The sequence below is a fragment of the Thermobia domestica genome, chromosome 11, assembly GCF_964235325.1.
Source record: "Thermobia domestica chromosome 11, izTheDome1.hap1.1, whole genome shotgun sequence".
Lineage (NCBI taxonomy): Eukaryota > Metazoa > Arthropoda > Insecta > Zygentoma > Lepismatidae > Thermobia > Thermobia domestica.
Window position 1 is genome coordinate 114549575 of NC_137464.1, and position 23493 is coordinate 114573067.

The following is a 23493-nucleotide window of genomic DNA, read 5'->3' on the forward strand; positions in this document are numbered from 1 at the left end:
ACTTGTTTTTTCTTTCTTTACGTGATTCATTGAACTTCTGGCTTCACCACAAAACACGCATTTAGAATTTACAGAAAACGCGATTTCAACACATTTTCTTATCATTCTTACGGGCTTTCCGTTTGCGTAATTTGGATTACTACAAATTCAATTAACTTTTATTTACGGTACAATTTCATTTCTATCAAATATCTTAAGACTATATTTATGTTATTTGCTTCTCCGCAAGCATAGAACAATCATAGACGCTCTATGTTCTCAAATAAACGTCTTTGAACATTTATGTAATTTCACAACTTTACGATATATCACATTCAAAATTACCTCTACAGTACAAAAGTATAAGGTTATCACCAAACTCTCATTACAGTACGATCAAAGATTTTCTGTAAGAAAAGAAAAATAAGCCAATTATTTCCATTTGCTTACCTCACTGGTCATAGTTTTCTGTCAATATCTACTAAAAACAGAAAAATCTTCATATGATAACAGGTACTTGCCCAGATCAGACACTCCCACCTACAACATATGAACACGACCGTAAACCAACTCTTGTTCAGGCAACCGGCTCCTGGCGTCTGCAGCCAGAAAATGTACTTGTACAATATTGCCAGACCAGCAAGCAATTTCACTAAATTAATGATAAAATATCGCTTTGTCTTAACGCTTACTGTATCCATAGAATTTTGTTCATAGTAAAATTGAGATTTAAATGGACATCTCACCAGGCATGGGCTGGCCCACCAGGAAATGTCCCGGTGTGCTCTACAGAACACCACATTATTAAAATAATAAATTCATACAATTGTTATTTCTAAAGAATCCGTGAAAGGTATAGTGCGCTCTTTATATAAGGCACTCTTACAAAACCACATCAAAGATAGATTTTATTTATTCTTCTGTACAATATATAGCTACAGTTACTGTTGGTAAAGAACCCATGAAAAGTACAGTGAGCCCTTTACAGAAAGCAAACTGCGAAATATTACATTATAGGTAAGTGGTTTTAGTTGCTCTTCTGTAGTGGACAAACATCGTGTCCATGGGTTTTCTCGGGGTTCTTCCGTTCCCTTCCACTTTATTCATTCCTCCATTGCCTTCATTTCTCATCATCACCGTCTCCTTTAGCCTAGCCGGTATATACATGAGATGTAAAATTGAAAGATTCCATTTTGTTCTTCTGTACACTAGTTTTGTATAATAAATACATAAAGTGGCTGTTAGTAAAGAACCTATGTAAACAACGGCGCCTTACTTATAGATATTTCTCTTTTATTCTTCTGTATACGAGTTTTGTATTATAAATTCATACAGTTGCTATTGACATAGAAAATATAAAGAATATAATAACTTTTAAACTTCTTATATACGTATATATATATATATATATATATATATATATATATATATATATATATATATATATATATATATGCAGGGGTGCCCACAAGGGGGGGCTATGACGCAAACTGCGTCATTGAAATATTTGGGGGGGTTAAAATCTATATAAATATGTTTGATGAGGGGGGTAAAATTAATCGAAAAGAAGATTTTTTCATGGAAGAACACTTACGGATAGACAATTGGGGGGTTGCGTCATAGACATAAGGGGGGGGGGCACCACTGATATATATATATATATATATATATATATATATATATATATATATATATATATATATATATATATATATATATATATATATATAGTCTCTCTCTCTCTCTCTCTCTCTCTCTCTCTATATATATATATATATATATATATATATATATATATATATATATATATATATATATATATATATATATATATATAATGTGTGTATGTGTGTGTGAAATAGAGGCTAACAACCTCATCCAGTAAAATGAGAAAAGGGCACTTATTCAGCAGTATTCACAGAAGCCTTTGACAAGGACTGATAACTTAGCACAACCTCAGCAAAGTAAAATGGTTGAGATTTGGAACATGGAATATGAGAAATCTTTATAGGGTACGCGCGCTAAAATCCGTAACGAGCGAGTTAGAGAAATATAGGATGGACCTTAGTAGGAGTTCAGAACTTTAGAAGGAAAAGAAATGAAGCAGTGAAATACGAAAATTTTATATTCTTTTATGGAAAAGAAATAAAAATCACTAATTTGGAACAGGGTTTTTCACTCATAATTGAATAATATCAATAATTAAACGTGTTGAATTTTTTATGATAGATTTTCTTTTATTACTGTTAACCCTTTTAATTTTTTAAAGGTAATTTTTAGGCTTTCAGTCAAGCAGCTACAGTACAAACACTATTGACCAGGGTTGCCATACTCGAGACTCGCGATAATGCCAAACGCGGGTCTGAATTATGCTAGATTTTTGTAAATTATGCCAGATTTTCAAATTATCTTTCCTAACTAATTTTAAAGACCCGCCCGTACTTATCTTCATTATTTCAATGAAGTCTTTCAATCGTATTCATGTACAAAGCTAATATGACGCTGTCAGGAATGATAATGAAATAAATTGGTAAACGGCACATTATAGGAGAGGAAGGTCGAATTTATTTTTTATGAATTGATAACATTTTAAGAAATATATACACAACATACCGCTTCCGACACAGGCCTGAAGCATTTCTTTTAGTGTATTACTAGCTATTCCCCGATGTTCATATCCCTCCCCTCTCAAGTTGTAAATTGAAAGGGACAGAAACATTCCAGATAACCAAACATTCAGGTTTCAGTTGACAGTAATAAAGCTATGGGTAAGTAAATATGTTTTGTAGTCACGTTTTGCTGTTTTTGAACATTTCTCTGAATTCAACAATAAATTACAACCGCGGAAATACTGACTGGTCTCATTGTTCCAACCATCGCTTCAACTAAGAAGAATAATTCCCGACGGTCATTGAACCATCTAAATTTTCGTACTTTTTCTGGTCATCAGAGGTTAAGAATGAAATTATGCTAGATTTGGTCAAGATGCTAAAGTCAAGATGCTAGATGCTAAATGCATGTGAATTATGCTAGATCTAGCACCAAGATGCTAGATATGGCTTCACTGCTATTGACGCTAGGATCATGGTTCGTACTTTTTTTTTTTTTGTAATGAAGCAGAGTTTCCAACTGCCTCAGACAAATTTCCCTATTACGTACCAAATGCGAGAAAGTCCCGCTCAAAGTGGAGAAAAGGGATTTTTTTAAACTCTTTTATCGCGAATTTCTTCGCTCAGGTATATCACACGCACATGCGAATGGTACCAGAAATAACTTTGCTTCATTGTGAAAATAATGAAGAACGAAGAATGTACGGGGAAAATAGTCTTGACGCTATAGCCGATTTACCAATTTTCCCTCAATAATACATTTTCAGTCAATTTCTATCCAATCCGCTTCAGCATAAAGACCAGTCGTTGTAGGAACATGAATCGTACCTCGTCTTGTTCGGCATGAATCGGCTTTTCGAACGGTATAACTTGCATATCCCTATCGTGCACTTGAGGGGAGAAAATTCCCCCAAAAGGGAAATGTTTGAAAGAAATCCATATTTTCCTATTTCAGGCCCTTCTGTGCGTCCCGGGTGGTAACGCAAAGCGCCCAAAATATTTCGAAATATACTACATAGTGTATGTAATAACTGTACGAAATACCAATCTCATATCTTGAAAACTAAGGGCGAGAAAAAATATTGATCCATGTCTTAACAATACGCATGTTCCCCTATAGCATGTTAAAAACGCCGAATTCTAGATAAAAATTTTCTGACACATTCCTAATTGTCGTAGGAACACGAATCATGCCTTGTTTTCTTGGGCATGAATCGGCCTTTCGAACGGTATAACTTGCATATCCGTATCGTGCACACGAGGGGAGAAAATTCCCCCAAAAGGAAATTTTTGTAAATTTACAAAAATTTCCTTTTGGGGGAATTTTCTCCCCTCGTGTGCACGATACGGATATGCAAGTTATACCATTCGAAAGGCCAATTCATGCCGAAGAGAACGAGGCCCGATTCATGATTTTAGGATAAAGGGTGATAATATTGTAGATACTCTACTAAACTAATTGACTAAAAATGTGTAAATAAAGCAAGAATTCAAACATTGGAAAATTTCCTGGCACATTTCTATCTACTCTAGGACCATGATTTTTATCTCGCTTTGTTCCAAATAAGAGTGGGTTTCCAACGGTACCACTTCTAATATGTCTATTTCTCCCTGAGGGGAAAAATTTAGTAAGAAAGGGAAACTTTCTCCTTAAAAATTCCTTTTTTCGATTTGGGCGGGATTTTCCCGCTTCTGGTACATAATAGGGAAATTTGAGTGCTACATTTGAAAACTCTACTTTATAACGAAACCAACGAGATACAAACTACGTTTCTAAGATTAATAGGGATGCGTCACGAATTTTTTAAAAATGCTCTAAGATTTACTCTTTTTTAAAAGCCGACTTCGTTGTTTGTGACGTCACTGCCCCCAGGCATCGCACACGTGATTGCAAAATGCCCATAAGACATGTTCTTTGATGCTTCCATACTTGAATAAATGCAAAAAACCCGGTGTGAAAAGCTTTACTAGATTTATAAAGCAAATTCCGAAGGTCGACGCCATGGCCTGTATACAGGCCAAAGAATATAAAAGGGTTAAGGGCCGATGGTGAGATATTATTGTTCTAAATGTACATGCTTCAACAAAAGATAAGGACGATGATATAAAAGACAGTTTTTACGAAGAAGTAAAGCGCCTACTTGACTAACTAGCGCAATACCATATGAAAATTTTATTATGAGATTTCTATGCGAGGATAGGACCAGAGGATATTTTCAAACCGATTGTAGAGAATGAGTCTGGGTAAGGAAAACAATAACAACGGCGTTATACTTGTGAATGTTGCAGTAACCAAAGACCTTACCGTGAAGCGTACAAAATTCCCACATCGTGACATTCATAAATATACTTGGACTTCACCAGATAGAAAAATACAATCAAATTGATCAAGTTTTAGTAGGGAGAAGATCATTTAGCATAATTGATGTTCGATCATTCAGAGGAGCTGACTGTGCCATTGATTACTGTCTGGTAGCAACGATAGTAAGAGATATATTATCTTGAATAAAGGAAATATCCAACATCTGAAAATGGTAAAGTTTATTTTTTTTTAAAAAATAGAGAAGAGCCAGGTGAGGGGGAATACCAGATTACAGTGTCGAATAGAGTCTCAGTTTTAGAAGGTTCGGAGTGGACCAGTGTTCAGGATCTTGAGTTCAACTAGGGATAGCATTAAAATTTCAGCAAGAGAAAAATTGGGGCACGCGGAAATGCGTAGGAACAAATTTTGGTTCGACCAGGAATGGACTAAACTAGTGGAAAAGGGAAAACGCCAAAACTGCGTTGGCTACAAAATCCGAACGATATAACTACACAAAAATCCGTTGACATCAAACGGGAAGCTTCCAAAATGTTTAGAATAAAGAAACGCAATTTTTTTGAAAGCTAAAATTAATGAAATTGAAGATTATATATATATATATATATATATATATATATATATATATATATATATATATATATATATATATATATATATATATATTCCAGACATTTATAAGGGCATCAACGAACATAAGAAAGGTCATCAACCTCGCGCTTATAGTTATATTAAGGAAAGCCGATGGAACAATTATCGAGACATCTCTCTTCTGTCAACATTTTATAAAATCCTTTCAAACATTCTATTAGCAAGATTGACCCCATACGCAGATGAAATGATTTGAGATTATCAGTGTGGATTTAGACGAAATCGATCAACTATGGACCAAATATTTACCATTCGCCAAATACTCGAAAAGAAGTGGGAATACAGTAGTCGGGTACATCAACTATTTATTGATTTTAGAAAGGCGTACGACTCGGTTAGGAGAGAAACACTATACAACGTTCTTACAGAACTTGGAATACGGAGAAAGCTAATCAGATTAAGATATGTTTAAATGAATCCCAAAGTAAAGTCCGGGTAGGAAAATTTTTGTCCACGAGCTTTCACGTCAAAAATGGCCTGAAACAAGGAGATGCGTTGTTGCCATTATTATTTAATTTTGTGCTGGAATACGCTATAAGGAAAATCAAAGATAGCAACCAGGGCCTAGAATTGAACGGTATTCACCATGTTATGGTATATGCTGATGATGTAAATTTAATAGGGGATGAAAGAGAACAATAGAAAGAAATGCACAGATTTTATTAAACGCTTGCAGTGGCATGGGTTTAGAAGCAAAAGCAGAGAAAACTAAATACATGGAAGTATTAGCCGGGACCTAATACGGTAAATTATGGATTCGTTAAAATATTAATTAATTCTTTTGATAAAGTGGATACTTTAAAATATCTAGGATCAATATTAACAGACGAAAATCATATTCACGAAGAAATTAAATGTCGACTAAAAATAGGGAATTCGTGTTACTATTCGGTTCATATCTCATGTCGTCGCAAATTCTGTCGAGGAATTTGAAGCCTAAAATATATAAAACGATAATCAACCTGTTGTTCTATATGGTTACGAAACATGATCGCTTACTCTAAAGGAAGAACATAGACTGAAAGTATTTGAGAACAAGATCCTGAGACGAGTATTCGGACCCAAGAGGAACGGAAATGGAGAATGGCGGAACTTCATAATGAGAAACTACATAATTTATACGGTTTACCAAACATTGTTACAGTCTTGAAGTCTGGGAGGCTTAGGTGGGCAGGACATATAGCCAGAATGGAAGAAAGTAGGAACGCTTTCAAAGTGTTAGCGGCAAGACCAATCGGTAGCGGTAGCGGTAAGACCAAGTGGTAACGGTAAAACGACAATTAGGAAGACCTAGGCACAGATGGGAAGACAATATTAAGATGGATCTCGCAAAAATAGGAATACAAAGTAGAAACTGGATCCAGTTGGCTAAGGATAGAAGTCAGTGGAGAGCTTTTGTGAACGCAGCATTGAACCTTCGGGTTCCATATGCTATAGAGTTAGTTAGCTTACGAAGCATGAGTAGATGCCTAGGCTGATACTACAAATAGATTAAATTCCCATTTACTGAAAAGATGGGTTCTACTGACATTGGATAGTCTGTATATTCTTCGTGTGCTAGGACCTAGGGGAGAAAAGGAGATAAGATTTCATATCAGGTTACGTCACGCAGTCCCACGCCTTCATGTTTTTCATTAAAAATGTAAAAGCCAAGAGAAACAAATTTCATCTCACTTTCCTTTGTGTCAGTCGGACACAAATCATCACACTTTTCCGCAAAAAGCATTTTCAAATCGGATTATTGAGAGAGCCTCCAGTTCCAATGCTGGGGGGAGGGGGACATCTATCCTCATTTCCCCGGAATTTGTGCCCGTACCTACAGTGAGACAACTTTTCAGCATGAGGAGAGGGGTTGCTCCTCAGGCATTTATTGCAATTTGTGCCCAAGTAGTGGAAGTGGAATTAATACATATTGATGAGACTAGTAACCGCACTGCAGCACGAAGTTCAGTTTGAAATACTACAGATTACGACTCGTTTTTAAAAATGGAAAAGCGAAAAGGAATCAATTTCATCTTACATTCCTTTGTGGCAGTCGGACACAAATTATCAAGCTTATCCCAAAAAGCACTTTTTAAGTCAGATTATTGGGGGGGACTGTCCCCCCAGGTCCAACATTGGGGGGACATGTCCCCCTCGTCCCCCCGGGATTTGCGCCAGTGCTTATTTGGTAGACTAATATCTAGATTTTTTTTAAAAAAAAAAGTATATCCGGTTTAACTGATAATTTTAGTGGTTTTCACAAGACTGAAGTAAGTTTTTTTTTTTTTCATAACCTATATGTAATAACGCAAAGTGGAAGCTCTCAATATGAGTGGAAAAATTAACATATGCTTGTGATCATGGCTATCGCTCGGGCCGAATTATTAACTAAATAAACCTTAGAGAGCTACGGGGACAAGAGTGAGTACAACATTTAAACACGTTCTGAAAGGTTTAGTGGGGTGTGTGTATGTAATACAATATATATGTGCATAGTTATTGTCGGTAGATTTATTAAATTAATAAATATCTTATTTATTACAGATGTCACACTCACACACACACACACGGGGGGCGCGGTGGCTCAGTGGTAGAGCGTTCACCTCCGGTGCTTGTGGTCCCTGGTTCGATTCCAGCTCGCGCCGTGTGGACTTTGAGGTGGACAAACACCGTGCTCGTGGGTTTTCTCGGGGTTCTCCCGTTTCCCCCCACTATCTTCATTCCACCATTTCACTCATCTCTCATATTCACCGTCTCCTTTAGCCTGACCGTGGGACGTAAAACTTAAAGATTTCATTTCATTTCACACACACACACACATATATATATATATATATATATATATATATATATATATATATATATATATATATATATATTTGGGGGTAAGGCATTTATTGTTTCATTTTGAAATTTGAACCTTCAGACTTTATGTCCTAATTTTATCCCCCCCCCCCAATATAGATTATCTAATTCGCACACTGGAAGAACTAAATTTAAAGCAACATCCTGTAAATACATGGGAAGTAACTTTCTTCTTCTCCATAGTCCACAACTGAATCAATGATCAAATAACATAAAGAAAAGAGCAGGATTTTCAGCAATGTGTCCGAAATATTTCGTTAAATGCGGGATGTCAAATGATGGTCTAGAACTTTGTTCGGCTATGTTTACTCTATTGTCTGTGTAAATATTACTGCAGGATCTATTTCGTGGCATAAATTTCTACCACTTAATTTAATTCACATGTTTAAGAGAAAAGAAATAAAAACATGGTCTATAACATGTACTTAATATTCCAAAGCCCACTTTTCGAGTTAATAAAAAGTGTGTTCGTTAGGGAGTGTCCAATTCAATCAATGCGGATTGATTCCGACGTTTTTACCATGTAAAATTACTTTGATAAGGTAGTATAGGTAGAGCAATTTACCACACGAAATTCGTTTTTTTTCAACCTTTTATTATAAAAATTTTATTTCACACAAGTATAACATATAAAATCAGTCTAGTTGTGGTCAAAGGACCAATACAAAGTTCTCTATGTAGTTTCACTGGGTAAACAGGTGTTCCAAGCCCCAGTCAGCCAAGGGAAGGGTGCCACAGAGTTCCAGGCAAGCTATATAAGTGGTTATGGTTAGTAATTCTCAGAATTTCTGTTCTCAGAATTCTCAGAGACTGTGTTCGCCACACTGTATATTAGAAAAAAAGGAAGAAAAAGAGAATGAAAGAGAAAAAGATGTCCCTAGCGGAATGTTCAGATGACGTACTATTGTCAACTTTACCTCAATTGTTTATTTTTCGAGTGTGACAAGTGTATATAAGGTGATAACGGTGAGTTTTCATAGCCCACAACCGTTGCACAAACATGGTGTGCGCCATGCTTCCTCTCTAGCTCGAGGAAAGGGTGGTCCTGTTAAGGGACAGAAGAACGTGAATGTATATAGTTTACTGCTTAAATGACAAGATTTACATGAATAATTAACAAACTTGCATGTACATGTCGTACTCCAACTAACAAGAACTTACATGCTAAGCATGATCTCTCAATTAGAGAAACAATTCCGACTACTAACACTGGCTCAAACCCGCTCCAGTGTTTGGGAAAACAATTCTTATCCTGTCCTGTAGTGGATCCAATTCAACCAACCCGAAATACTAACAGTAGGGCATGTAGTTTTCTGCTCTTCGTTATACGGCCTTCAGCTGACCATTGCAGTTTTTCCTAATGTTAGGATCTACACATGGGATGTTTTTTCACCTTGCTGTGTTATCCACTTTCACCCTTCCAAAGTTGCTAATGTTATTAGTCACCGTTCCATCATATTTTGTTTCGAGAACCCTGGTAGATAGCCTCTCGCGAATGCTATGAGCGAGAAACTAACATAACTGATCCCTGCATATTCGTATTAAGCTTAGTTAATACGGGACCTGGTGTAGATAGAGGTCTGTACCTAGGACCGGGTACTTCGAGATTTGCAGGGCAGTCCAGTATCCAAACCGTCTTTCTGTTTCTGATTCTCGTCGTTCTTGATGAAGGACTGAAAGTGCGTGGCGTCATTTGCTAATGGGGACTTTTGTTAGTATAAGGCCCATATTTAGGTAAGTGCTATTCTGTGCCCGAGCACAGGGCGGCACAATTTAGGGGAGCCAAATTTTGGATTTTTTAAAGCTTCACAATAAAGTAATATTTAAAACTAGCAACCTGCAGAGTCCCGCGCAAGCGCGAGAAAATATGTTATTGTGTTAAATTCGTTCAAATTACAGTAGTTACAAATTAGCTAGCTTATTTGATTATTTTTAAAAAGTCATCCTCTCCCACCCCCGTCCCACAGGGTGAGGATAAACTTGAACATCATGAAAACTGATAACGTTAAACTCACAAGTAAAGGTCACGTTTGCGTGAATTGAGTTGCTGCCCGAGACATGTGTGATAGAGTAGTACTAAGTATGCCCAATATATCGGAAGTTTTAGGTGCAACGCTCAAAGGGTTTAGGAGATACAGTCACTAGAACGTCACATGGAGATACATGTTATGGTCGTTATACAAAGTTCAAAACATAAGAGAGAAGTCTTATATCTATAATTTCCTCTCTAAACAAGATTATATTCGTGTTTCCAGCATATTCAAGTGATGAAAGACAGGAGAAAGTTGTTTGTTTTGCAAATCCGAAGTGGTTTTGTTATTGCATAGAAAAGTTACCAATTACTACAGTATAACCTCGTTAACACGAACTCGCTTAAGCCGAACACTCGGTTAGGACGAACAAAATTTCGGTCCCGGCATCGCTGTACGTTATCTTATAGGAAGTTTTATCGGTTAACACGAATTTCGGTTAGCACGAATTACGAACTAATTTTTAGTCCCTTGAGTCAGTAAAGGTTTTGATTTAACACGAACTTTCAATCTTTTGTTTTTTTAAGAACATTTTTCTTATTTCAGATTTCACTCCAGATCAGTTTTTGTCATACAGTATTTATACAGACGAAAATTGCTTTGTAAATAAGAGAAAAAACAGAAACAGGTATCTTTCATCTCTTATGAGGTGTTGATTCTGTCCTCCGTGAAGCGCTGAACATGCAGGTGCTTGGCAGACGAGCTGGCGACAGCTCGAGACAAAACATTTTCTCTCCTCTGTAACTCCAAACTGGTGACAGCAATCATAAATACCTTTTCGTTACTAGCGGTACTCACCCTGCTAGCGGAGTTTTCAATTTTATAACTTGACCTGGATTTTCTGCGTGGAAACTTTTTTTTTTTAATCTTGGAAGATAGGATAATAAACTTACTGTAGTGTTTTCACTTTTCAGAGGATGGTACCGAGACCGAAACTAGTCTCGATCTCGATCTTAACTCAAATTTGAGACCAAGGAGTGCTTTTCGAAATCGAGACGAGACTGAAACTCTCAGTCTCGTCTCGATACAATTCTGTGGATGGTATCGAGACAGAATAGTCTTGGTCTCGTCTCGAATTTGGAACCGAGACGAGACTACTCAGTCTCGTCTCGATACCATTTCTAGTGTTTTCTATGACATACATATTATACTGTAGTGGTATGTATAGTCTGTATACTGTAGTGCGTATGTATGGAGAAAATGTATTTGAATAATAAAATTTGAGTCCCCGGTTAACACGAATTCTTTTAACACGAACTCCTGATTTTTCAGTCCCTTGGAATTCGTGTTAACGAGGGTTTACTGTACAATCAATATGCAGTTCAGAAAAGAGTGCATGCATCGCAAAAATATTCTGCTCACAGTGAGCACACGTGACAAACGCAGTTAAGTCGTACTTGAAACATTTGCCGTTCAAAAATCCGTCAAAACAGTAATCGTAAGGAACGATCCAACTTTCAGGCTCTTCATTCAAATATCCAGCCTTATAGAAAGCAAATCGAACTATGTTGCGAAAGTAAGGAGCACTAAACTGGTAAACTGAAGTTGTATGAACCTGTCATGATGCTAAATATTCACATCACTTTCTGTTATTTCTGTATCAGTGATGAAACGAGCAAAGGTTTTGGATGGACGGAAGAAGTATGCCACCACACCCACCAGGTATCAGCCGTTTGATCAATGCAAAGCCTTCTGGCACACAATGTGACGAAAGACTGTTGTCTTTGTTTGCAGGCCATGAATCAAGTAACAGGAGAACTTTCTTCCTATTACCTGGAATGCTTTTCCACATGACGTCCGAATAGAAAGTCTTAAGATCCTGCTTGTTCATGTTCGCTGTTTTACCAGCAAATGAGATTAAGATAATATAAACCGAATTGGCTAGTTTTACTGCAGGGAACCTACCGTTTGGTTCAACCACCAGAACATACATGGGACGCAGAATTTCTCCGCCCATGGGCATAACCGGTATTATCATATAGGAATGAGATGTTGCACTCACATATCCCACTGTTGTTTGATCTTTCAAGTGCAATTCCTTCTCGAAGCGACTTTGAGGACCTTGGCAGCTGGAATGTCATCAGTGATCATAAGATCATGTACAGAAATACACTATAACATGTACTTCCACGTGATGTTCTAGTGGGCGTATCTCCTAAACCCTTTGAGCTTTGCTTCTAAAACTTAACTGACATATTGAGAACACTTAGTACTATTCTATCACATATATCTTCAGCAGCAATTCGATGCAGCCAAACGTGACCTTTACTTGTCAGAGACCTCGAGAACTATGAATTCAACACTAATATCTGTCGTTCTCGATTACTTTTAAAATCTCGCCCCCTCCCTGGGGAGTGGAGTATGACCTTGAAGTTGAATTGGATTAAAACTACTAAACTAGACAAAAACCGCTTGTCATGTAAGCTGATAAATGCTTTTCTCTTCTGCGCGTGCAAGTAACCTAATACCCGATGAAATAAGGCAGGCAGGAGAAAAACAGTTTCTTTTCAAATACTTTGGAAAGAGTTTCTCTTATTCATTTGAGTAGCTTAAACACATATGAAAGAATCCACAATCATTGTGTAAACTAATATAATTTTTTACATATAAAGTCGATAAAATGCTTTTTACTAAATTCACTATAGTCTTTAATTATGTGATAAGTGCAAAATAAACAATGTCAAAAATACTGCCTAGTTTTATATATATATATATATATATATATATATATATATATATATATATATATATATATATATATATATATATAAATCCATATTTTACTAATTACAATGATTGGAGTAAATATTTAAGAAATTCAATCACAATTTAAGTAAAATTATGAAATATAAAAACGACACAGTGGTTGATTAAGAATTAATAGAATGCATTTTCTCCGGACAGTAAATTATAACCTACATGAATAAATTACATGCCAGTATTGAGAGAATGTGTCCCCAATGGACGAGTGGTTAAGATCGTTGCCTTGTAAGCAAGAGAGGTCTCGTGTTCGATTCCCGGTGGTGACACAAGTGGTTCGGATCCCAAGTTAAACTGTAGGTTCCGTCCTTAATACGTCATCATCATCCCATGGAAGGTAATGGCAAACTACCATGGTTAACCTTGCCCAGGGTCCGTCGGGTCAAACACCTACCTTCAGGCAGAGAGGATAAGCCATCATCATTGAGAGAATAAGCCATCATTGAGAGAGTAAATTTTGTAAATTCTAATACCTAAACTGTTACTCAACAAGAGTTAGTATGTTTTTAAAATCACGATTTATTTCCTTGTTTGAGCCATAAGTTTGTGCTGGGAGGGGGCGGCAAATTATTTACAGCATAGGGGCGCACAATATATAAATACGGGCCTGGTTAGTATACACTGAGAAAAATAAGCGGTAACCTAGTGGAGGTTAATGGATAATTTAGCTGCTAAAACCAGTTAATAATTTGCAACAACCCTTCTGAGTCAAAAAAGTTAATTTTGCGTAATCAGCGGTAATCAATCGAAAAAGGTTACTGAAAAATACGTAGAAACGATCCAGTGTTTGGTTGTTATTAACCTAAAGTCTTTCCAGCCTTAGAACAAAGTAGACGTAAACAAAGCAAAATGAATTACTCCGCGGCTGACACGTGCTTCTGCAGCGAGATACCTAAACAGCAAGATCGTCTGCTTACTTACCATCATAATTTCCAGACTATAAGGCTACAGTTTGTTGGTAAATAATCAACGGACTGACACTGACTACTGCTATGTTAGAGATATATATTTTCTTAAATCCTTATATAAACGAGATTGTCTCTTATTCCTGTCGTCTTCTTTTGTGTTTTATAATACGAGACGAAAATGGGTTATTGCCACACATCGTCACCATGAAACTCTGCATTCTACAATAATTTTAAATGAGTGGGGAAGGCGCGTGAACGCATACGCATGCGCAGTAAATACTATATGTCCAGATAGGGTGAGATTGAAATATATATTATATATTTTGTTAAATATTATATATGTTCCGCTTATTATCACAAAATGTAGGATAAATTCATATATTTTTATTTGAAATTATTATTTTAGTAGGGATAATATTGCGGTAGGATACTAGTGCACTGAGACCAACAACCAATCACTGGTCATCGACAAACTGGTAGTCAGGTCGGTTTGTTTAAATCTACTTTTTTCGAAGGCTGGAAAGAGAATAGAAGCACAAACAGCAACGTCGCCATTTGTAATTTTAACAACGAAAAGTTTTAACAATTGTGAATACAGCCGAAGGAATAGGAAAACAGTTATTAATATATGGCTTCTACATGAATTAATAGAGAAATGTAAAGAAAAGTTTAATTACGGAGTTTTATGCATTTTCTGACATTTAAATGAATTTAAATTTATGACATTTTTCTAGTACAAATAAATCACACTAGAGAACTAGTAAATCAAGCATCCAACTTCAATCTGCGCCATCCACTTCTGGAGATGCTATGGACGTTGTTCCTACTTAGGTTTTTGCGATTTTATTTACCAATCTTCCAGCTGAGCTCATGGACATTAAAAAGTTTTACCAAAAACTAATACGATACTGTTCTAGAATCGATCTCCATCAATTAAACAAGACTTCTAATGGAATCATCCTAAAAACAAAGAATCCCGATCTTTATAAACATCTCATCTATAAAGTGGGATCAGCAATGTTTGGCGTTAACACGAAAATTCAACTCCTTAAAACTCTTTATATCAAAACACCGCCTCCGCCTCGGCGTACTCCATTACTCTCTGTAGTTATCCGTGGAGTTGACCCTACCTATACTGAACAAGACATACTAGAGGAACTAAAGCAGGATGGGATTCAACCTACTAGAGCTCTCCGTATTAGGAATGCTAATGGCCCTACATACATGGTCAGAATTCTAACAGATGATCAGGTAGACGATCTTCTAACGTTACCACCATCGGGTGGAGCCTTCGCGCATACCCCAGCCTCTCTCACTACGGTGTGAAAATTGCCTAACTTATAATACGCATCCAACGAACAAATGCACAAATCCATCCGTCTGCTCCCAAGTAAAAGAGTGGCCTAAGCTCAACGAATCTTCCAGATGCAACACTTGTGACGGGGAACATCCAACTTATTCCTACAAATGTAAGGGCAAACTTAAACCACTTCCAGATAAACCAAAGACTGTTGTACCTCTACGTGTCCATGTCTTATCACGTCCAACCGGCATCTCAGCGACCACGCAAACATCCTTCTTACCACCACATACTGTGGAAAATATTTTGAAGTTCATCACTATAGTTCTTCAAAGAGCCTTTCCTTTCCAGTGTGAGGCTATTCTATGCAACGAAAGCCGCCTTCGATATCTTGCAGCTTCACATGGTAGCTACATATTCTGGTCTGTCTGTCTACTTCCATTTCCATACTGACACCCATCATGAATAATATAGATCAGAGAACAAAGACTATTTCATTGCTATTCTGCAATATTCGTTCGCTACCTACCAACCGAGTTCTCTAAGAAACTTTGACAACTCAGTACAATGCAGATAGCATCCTTATTAATGAAACATTTCTAAATCTATCTGACCGCTTCTATCTTCCACGTTATCATCTCATACGCTCTGATCTGCCACAAAACATCGCACGTGGTGGTGCAGCAATAGCCATTAAGCACTCTCTTCCACGGCGCCATATCATACCACCTTCTCCCGAACACGTCATATTGACGCTCTGCTTTCCAGGAAATACTATTACCATTGCCACCGTCTATGTTCGATCTATCCAACCGCTTCCGTATCGCTTTCTGACGTATCTAGATCTCAAATTTAGAACATACATCATCTTAGCAGACATCAACTACCATTCTCGTACAGCAGCTCAGAAACAACGCTTTCAAGACTTTCTTCAAACTACTCATAGTCCCTTACTGCAGTTACCACGTCCTACTCGTCCTGAAAGCGGCACTAGCCCTGACGTAGCAATTGTCTCCAACAATTTGTTACCAATTACTACTCTAGATATCCTTGGCTCCATAGGTAGTGACCATCTTCCGATAGTACTGTATATCACTCCACATCGGAAATCCAACCTATCCTTATCACCAATCACAACACAATATAACTTTAGTAAAGCACATAAATTACCGAACATCTGCCGGCTACTCCTCCTATTCTTACAACAGTTGTATCTATTGAAAACCTCTCACATACTCTGACTGACATAGGATCTCAAGCTACCGACTGCGCAGTTATCAAATGTGTCAACTAACTGTCCAACCAACTCGTTTACCGGCACACGATCTCACTCTTCTCCGATGCTCACACGAGTACTTAACCGAAATTCGTAACACAAATGATCACTGATTTGTTCTTTTACATTGCCAATTTCAGCATATGGTTCAGAACTAGATAGTAGCCCGCAAACGGCTATTTCTTATAATGCTTTGCGCCAAGAAACAAGTTCAACTAAATTCTGGAATGTCTTTAAACGACTCACTTTTCAGAAACAGAGCCCGCACTATCCCATCGTATGTGCTGGCCAAGTACCAACTTCAGATGCAGAAAAGGCAACTGTTTTCGCTAAATATCTTGAAGGAGTCTTAACTCCACACACTACACCGTTGTTTACTTGCCCCACAGACAACCGTATCTTAAACATTGGTTCTTTTATACAGCTATCATTTAAACCTAATTTTACCCACCAGCTTGATCCCAACAATCCACTTACCGCTCCGATAACATCAGACGATATTACAGCTGTTCTTCAACGCCGTCGCAGTAGACTCTATTACATATCGTCAACTTCTCAAGACTCCTGAGGCATTTCTTGTGTTACTTGCTTCCTTGTACACTATAATTTTATCTACAGGCTATTTTCCAACTGAATGGAAGCTTGCTAAAAGTGTGGTTTCTCTAAAACCTCATAAGATCCAAACGATGTGACATCTTATCGACCAACTAGCCTAACTAACGTGTTTAGCAAGACCCTAGAACGCCTTTTAGTAAAACGGCTTCATCCCTACCTCCAAGTGATGAACACACTGCCAACTATTCAAGCTGGATTCCGCCCATCCTATAGCACTGCTGATCAGTTACTCAAACTTACTATACTTTTGGTCAATCATTTCAATAAGTGTTTACCTTCCGTTCTGATTTCCTTTGATATTGAACGAGCACTCGATACTGTCTAGCATGAGGGAATAGTCTATAAACTAAAACCTCTGCATCCTCACCGCTATGTACGATTAACAGCTAACTTTCTCAATCAGCGCCAGGCTTTCGTTCAAATCAACATGGCCAAGTCTCGCACGTTTCAGCTCAACGCTAGTGTGGCACAAGGATCAGTTCTTTCACCTCTACTATATATTCTATATGTGGCTGACATGCCTGTACCACAGCCTCCACTGTACGCACTACAATTTGCTGGCGATACTGCTTTCTTAACATTGGGATCTGTTGACCGCATTAATCTACTCCTACAACCTGCATTGGACAAACTTATTACATGGTGTCTGAAATGGAAGCTCAAACTAAATCCAACCAAGACTCAAATGACTCTCTTGAGTTCAAGCGTCATAAATACTGTAACAGTCGAAATCCAGAACGTTCACGTTTAACTCTCTTGGACTCTCCAATTCCAATTCAGAACAGCTTAAAATATCTGGGTGTAACCTTTGATTAACATCTCACCTGGAAGCCCCATCTTAAACAACTGTAAACAAATATCCGCGGCGCTTTAACTTATTATGCAGCCTAAAATACACCACATGGGGTCTTAATCCGAAACTTCTCTTACAAAGTCTAACGTTTTTGTACACCCAGCAATCACATACGGACATCTCGCCTGGTTGTCAGCATCCCCGACCTTCTATGAACGCCTTAAATTTCTTTAAAGACACGCCTTCCGTCTAGCCTACTCTCTTGCTCTCGATACACCAACTGCTGCAATATATCGTCATGTGCACTTTCCAACCATATTGGCACATCTTTACCAGCTGCGTCAACGCTATATCCGGACACGCATCGATTTGGCGCATCCAATTATCCATAAGCTCCTAAATTAAGTTCCTGTATTACCACGCTATGCCTATCCACCATTGGACCACGCTATGCCTATCCATCTTCTCGCTATCAACGAACGCACTACAGACAACGATCATTATAATCCAGACCGCCAAATCTACCACCATTCGCATATTCATTGTACATAACCTGAATGCTTCCGTGCAACCGCCATCTAGTACATAGTGTTACAAAGCCATACTAACAAATTAAATACTGCATGAAAGTACCAAACATCTCCGGGTACAGAGAAGGTGTTGCCTTCTACGGCCCGCCCCAGTCATACTCTCTCATCAGCTCGACGTACCATACGACACAAGCTATGTTTTGACCAAGGCTAGCCTAGCTGAGAAGTGTTAACGTGCCTTCGAAGACATTGTGTAGTATACGCACAATCGCAGACCAGCACGCATACGCTCTCACTGGGATTGACAGTACTTTTCAGTGCTGGAGGGTGAAACTTATCATCATCATTGCACTCTATCTGATCATCTCACCTCACTAGGACATCTGTCAGTTTGATTGTTCTTATACTCTTTTCATCCTGCTTACATCTAACACATTGTACTAGCTTCGGCCATATCGCAGTCTTCAAGATCCGTGGGTGTGTCCTCTCTGAACTCGATAGAGTCCAATGGGGCCAAACCCAAAACGGGTCCAAATCCTGAAAAACGATGAGGTGAAGCATTACAATCACAAAGTAAGAAGAAAGAAACTAGATCACGATCTCCTTTTAGTCAAGTATCCGATAGTGACATAGACGATCAAACTATGGACATTGCTTCAAACCAACCTCCGCCAACCTTCAGTTATCTTCTCACCAATGCTGACACCAAAGACTCTAATCCTAAACATATCCTAATCCAACTCATGAAGTACTATCCAAGAGCCAATGTATTAGAAATAGTCTCCACTAGAAACGAAATCATCATCAAATCTCAAGACCAAAACTTCGCCACTACAGTCCGGAACAAAGCAGGCTTTCATATTTTTGGCGATAAAGCCAACATTGAAGCTCTCACAATCCGGAAAAAAGAAACCACCACCAATTAGACGTCAGCCCATGTACTCAGTAGTGATAAAAGGCATTCCACCAGCCTATTCAGACGAAGAAATGCTTGACGAATTACGACTCGAATGTTATGAAGTTCATAAATGCATTCGCATCAAGTGTCAACCAAGCCATCTATCTTCTACGAGTTCTTACAGCATCCAAGGAAACAGTAGACGATCTGTTTCAAAACGATGCCTATATTTATCTCAGACGCCACAGGGTAGAACCATCCCGCACATCGCCCCCACTTCCTATACGCTGAGAACGCTGTCAAACATATTCCTTACACTTAACAAAAATCTTTCCTAACTCAGCACGCTGTATTCATTGCAATGAAGACCATACAACCAAAATCTGCCTCAACCTTTAAAAAAACACCTCTATGTAATACCTGCCATCAAAAACATCCAACCTACAGCTACAAATGCCACCAAAAACCTGCTCCACCACCCGACAAACCTGAACTCCCAGTTCCAATCCGCACTACGGTTCCGCTACAACTCCTGTAAACTCCTTAGGAGAACCCGTAACAGTAGAAGACTTGCTTCGCTTCACGACGCTCATTCTACAAAATATCCACCCCTTCCGACGCCCACACATCAAATCGCTCAACAATTATTTGGCCTCCAACTTTTTCACTTATAAAAGTCCACATGCTCACTTCTCCATAACATCTACCAAAACAGATCCAGAATGGCCATTTCTGTAAACACACAACCTATCCAAACAACTTATCTCATGATATCAATCACCACGGCAGTCAACTTCCTCTTTCTTAACATTTGATCTCTTGTCACTCACAAAGTAGTTTTTGAACAACTTCTCCGAGAGGAAAATGTACAATCATTTGCCCTAAATGAAACTTACCTCACCCTACCAATCATATCCTCCTTCCTCAGTTTCAAATATAACGTCATGACTGTCCTAGACCTTATCAACGAGCAAATGGTGGCACAGCAATTGGAACATATCACACTATTCGTATTCGCCCTCATACTTTCCAAAAGCCACATGGTCTACCAGAATATTTATAGTCACACTGTATCTTCACACAAAAATCAGTACTCTCTGTACCATATATGTCAGACCAGGCCACGCTCTTCCCTACGAATTTTAGCAATACATCAACAATACGTTCAGACATTATATAATCATGGCAGATATAAATATTCATAGTGTCTGCCCACAGGCAGACAAACAACATTTTCAGAACTATATTTCTAATATTCTAGCCGTCGACTATCATCATCTACCATCGCTATCAAGCCCCATAAGCAATACTTCGCCCTGCATAGTTATCAGTACTCCTTCTCGGACTATTCACAATCTCCGAGTTCTTCCACCTTTTGGCAGCGATCATGCTTAGATACTCCTTGATCTTATTATCACCACACACCCAAAAACACAACCCCCGCAATTCATTTCTTTGATTACACTCATGCAAACTGGGCTATTTTTCAAACCGACCTCACCACTTCATTACAAAATCTACAAAAGCCCACTAGTAAAGGAGAACTCTATAACCTTGTGGGCCAAATCACATCTCTCAACACAGCCACCCAAAACAACATCCCTCTTCGTACACGTCATCCGCACAAACCTCCAATATCTCCGCAGTATCAGCCTATCATTGCTGCTTCTAGACGCTCTTTCCGTGACTTCAAATATACACCTAATCCTAATCATTACGGCAACACCAATCAACTACCTCGCACCCTAGCAAAAATTCCATCAGTTAACTGAAAAAAAACGGCATACTTCCTACCCTATCATCACACATAACAACCCTCTTCAAACCGATATTGACAAAGCAAATGCTCTCGCCTCTTTCTTTCAAGACATATTTACCCTAACTATACAACCACTTCATCCAACTCTCACCCGCCGTGTGGAACATCTTGCAAACCCGCACGCTCCCGAACTCCAACCCAATCTTCACCATCAACTTATCGCTTCCCCTCTTAACTTTCTCATAACTAATGAAGATATCGCTTCCGCCATCCGATCAAAACGAAACACGGCCCTCACCTTTGATCACATTACTTATAAACTCATCAAATCATCTCCTCCCATCCTCTTTTCACTTCTCGCAACCATCTACAACTTTATTCTCCGCACCGGATTTTATCCTCCTCAAAGGAAAATCTCAAAAACTCCCCTTTTCATCAAACCAAACAATCCTCCTACTGCAATCTCATCTTATCGACCCATCCAACTAACATCAGTCCTTAGCAAAATCTTTGAACGCATTCTAGTCAGCCGTCTGCATAACCATTTTTCCGACCATAATCTCATCCCTCTACATCAAGCCAGCTTTCGCCCACATATTAGTATTTCCTCTTCTGCGCCTCACCACCGCTATAACAAATCACTATAATACCTCAAAACCATCTTGTCTGGTTACTATTCGATCTGGAGAAGGGTTTTGACAAAGTTTGGCACGGTAGTCTCATAGCAAAACTTGACTCTTTCCATCTTCCTATCTCATATCCATCTGATATATATGTTATTTCCTTTCCAATCGCATGGCTTATATTAATATTAACCTTTCCTATCCGATCTTTCTTCACTGTGGCGTCCCTCAGGGATCTGTACTTTCACCTCTTCTATATATTTTATACGTCGCAGACATGCCTCCTCTCCCACCAAATGTCTCAGTATATCAATATGCAGATGATGATGCTTTTCTTGCCACCTTCAATACTATTCAAAACAAAAATAGAATACTCCAGTAGGCAATAGACGCCTTTACCTCCTGGAGTTCAAAGTGGCGCCTCATAATCAATTCCCCCAAAACAGAAGCTCTTATTTTTCTCCCACCTCGTTGCCGCTCATGAATCTATCGTAAGCCTTCACTTCTTCGCATTCATGTAAATGGTACTTTCATCCGCCCATCATCACAAGTTACCTACCTTGGTATCATCTTTGATTCTAAACTCAGTTGGAAACCCCGCCTCCAGAAGATTCGATCACAGGCAACGAACCGCTTAAACCTCCTCCGACGGCTAGTGGGCACAACCTGGGGTTTATATACCGACATTATCATTACGACCTATAAAGTATTCCTCCGACCTGCTCTCACACATGGCCATATCTGCTGGATCTATGCCCCTGATGAACTGTATAATAGACTCGCCATCTCCGAAAGGCATGCTCTCCGACTTGCTTATCGTATCAAACTACCAGCACCGACTGCCGACCTCTATCGCCGAGTCAACTTCCCAATAATATTACCACACTTAGAAACACTTCGCATTAAATATACTACAAAAGTCATTGCAGAAGGAAATCCGATATTCCTAGACACCTTTCAACAGGACATAATACATGATACGCCCTCACATCACCAAGCCACTCCTCTTCAACATCTTCTCATTCTATGCCATAACACTTTAGACGACAATGACCCTCAAAAGGACGACTTTGCCATTTACCATCCACCTCATCTTAGTCGTTGCATTTATCCATCTCTGCACTAGTATTGCATCAATGTTGCTAGCTGCGACCTCAATCTGTCTTCATCAGCCCTGTGACGCCCCAGCGCAGAAGATAACCATTCACATGTCCACACTAACATTACCCTTGTGTTTGTGACGTCCACCTGCACTTCACCTCATTCTCATAACGTGCCAATAGACTGGGCTCGAATTACAGCAATAGTGAATAATAAATGCCACCTACCTACTGCAAATTGATGTCTCCAAGGATATATTTTTTTAAAAAATGATGCCCACAACTAAGAATGAAATAAAATAAAATAATGTTCCAACCCCCCAATGCCCCCTACAAATAAAATGTCCCATACCTATAATCCTCGTTCCGAAGAAAGGGTGTAAGCCTTTCACCGGCTTTACAAAAAAATCTGTAAGTGCAAATGAACAATAAATGTAGGTAGTTGTTACTTATTTTTATATTGAACTTTTGGGTGTTTTCACACCGTCGAAGGTG

General features: G+C 38.5%; 1 protein-coding gene across 3 annotated transcripts in view; it reads right to left on the bottom strand.

The window, feature by feature from the left end:
- The window catches only part of Gnpat (dihydroxyacetone phosphate acyltransferase), a 147676-nt gene extending 147086 nt beyond the window's left edge, over positions 1-590 (bottom strand). Inside the window, exon 1 of one of the 3 annotated variants that reach the window (XM_081731001.1) lies at positions 430-590. The gene's annotated coding sequence lies outside the window, so the exon portion shown is untranslated. The remainder of the gene's footprint in view (positions 1-429) is intronic. The other 2 variants (XM_081730999.1, XM_081731000.1) reach the window with 2 other exon arrangements.
- Between the last annotated feature and the right edge of the window lie 22903 nt (positions 591-23493).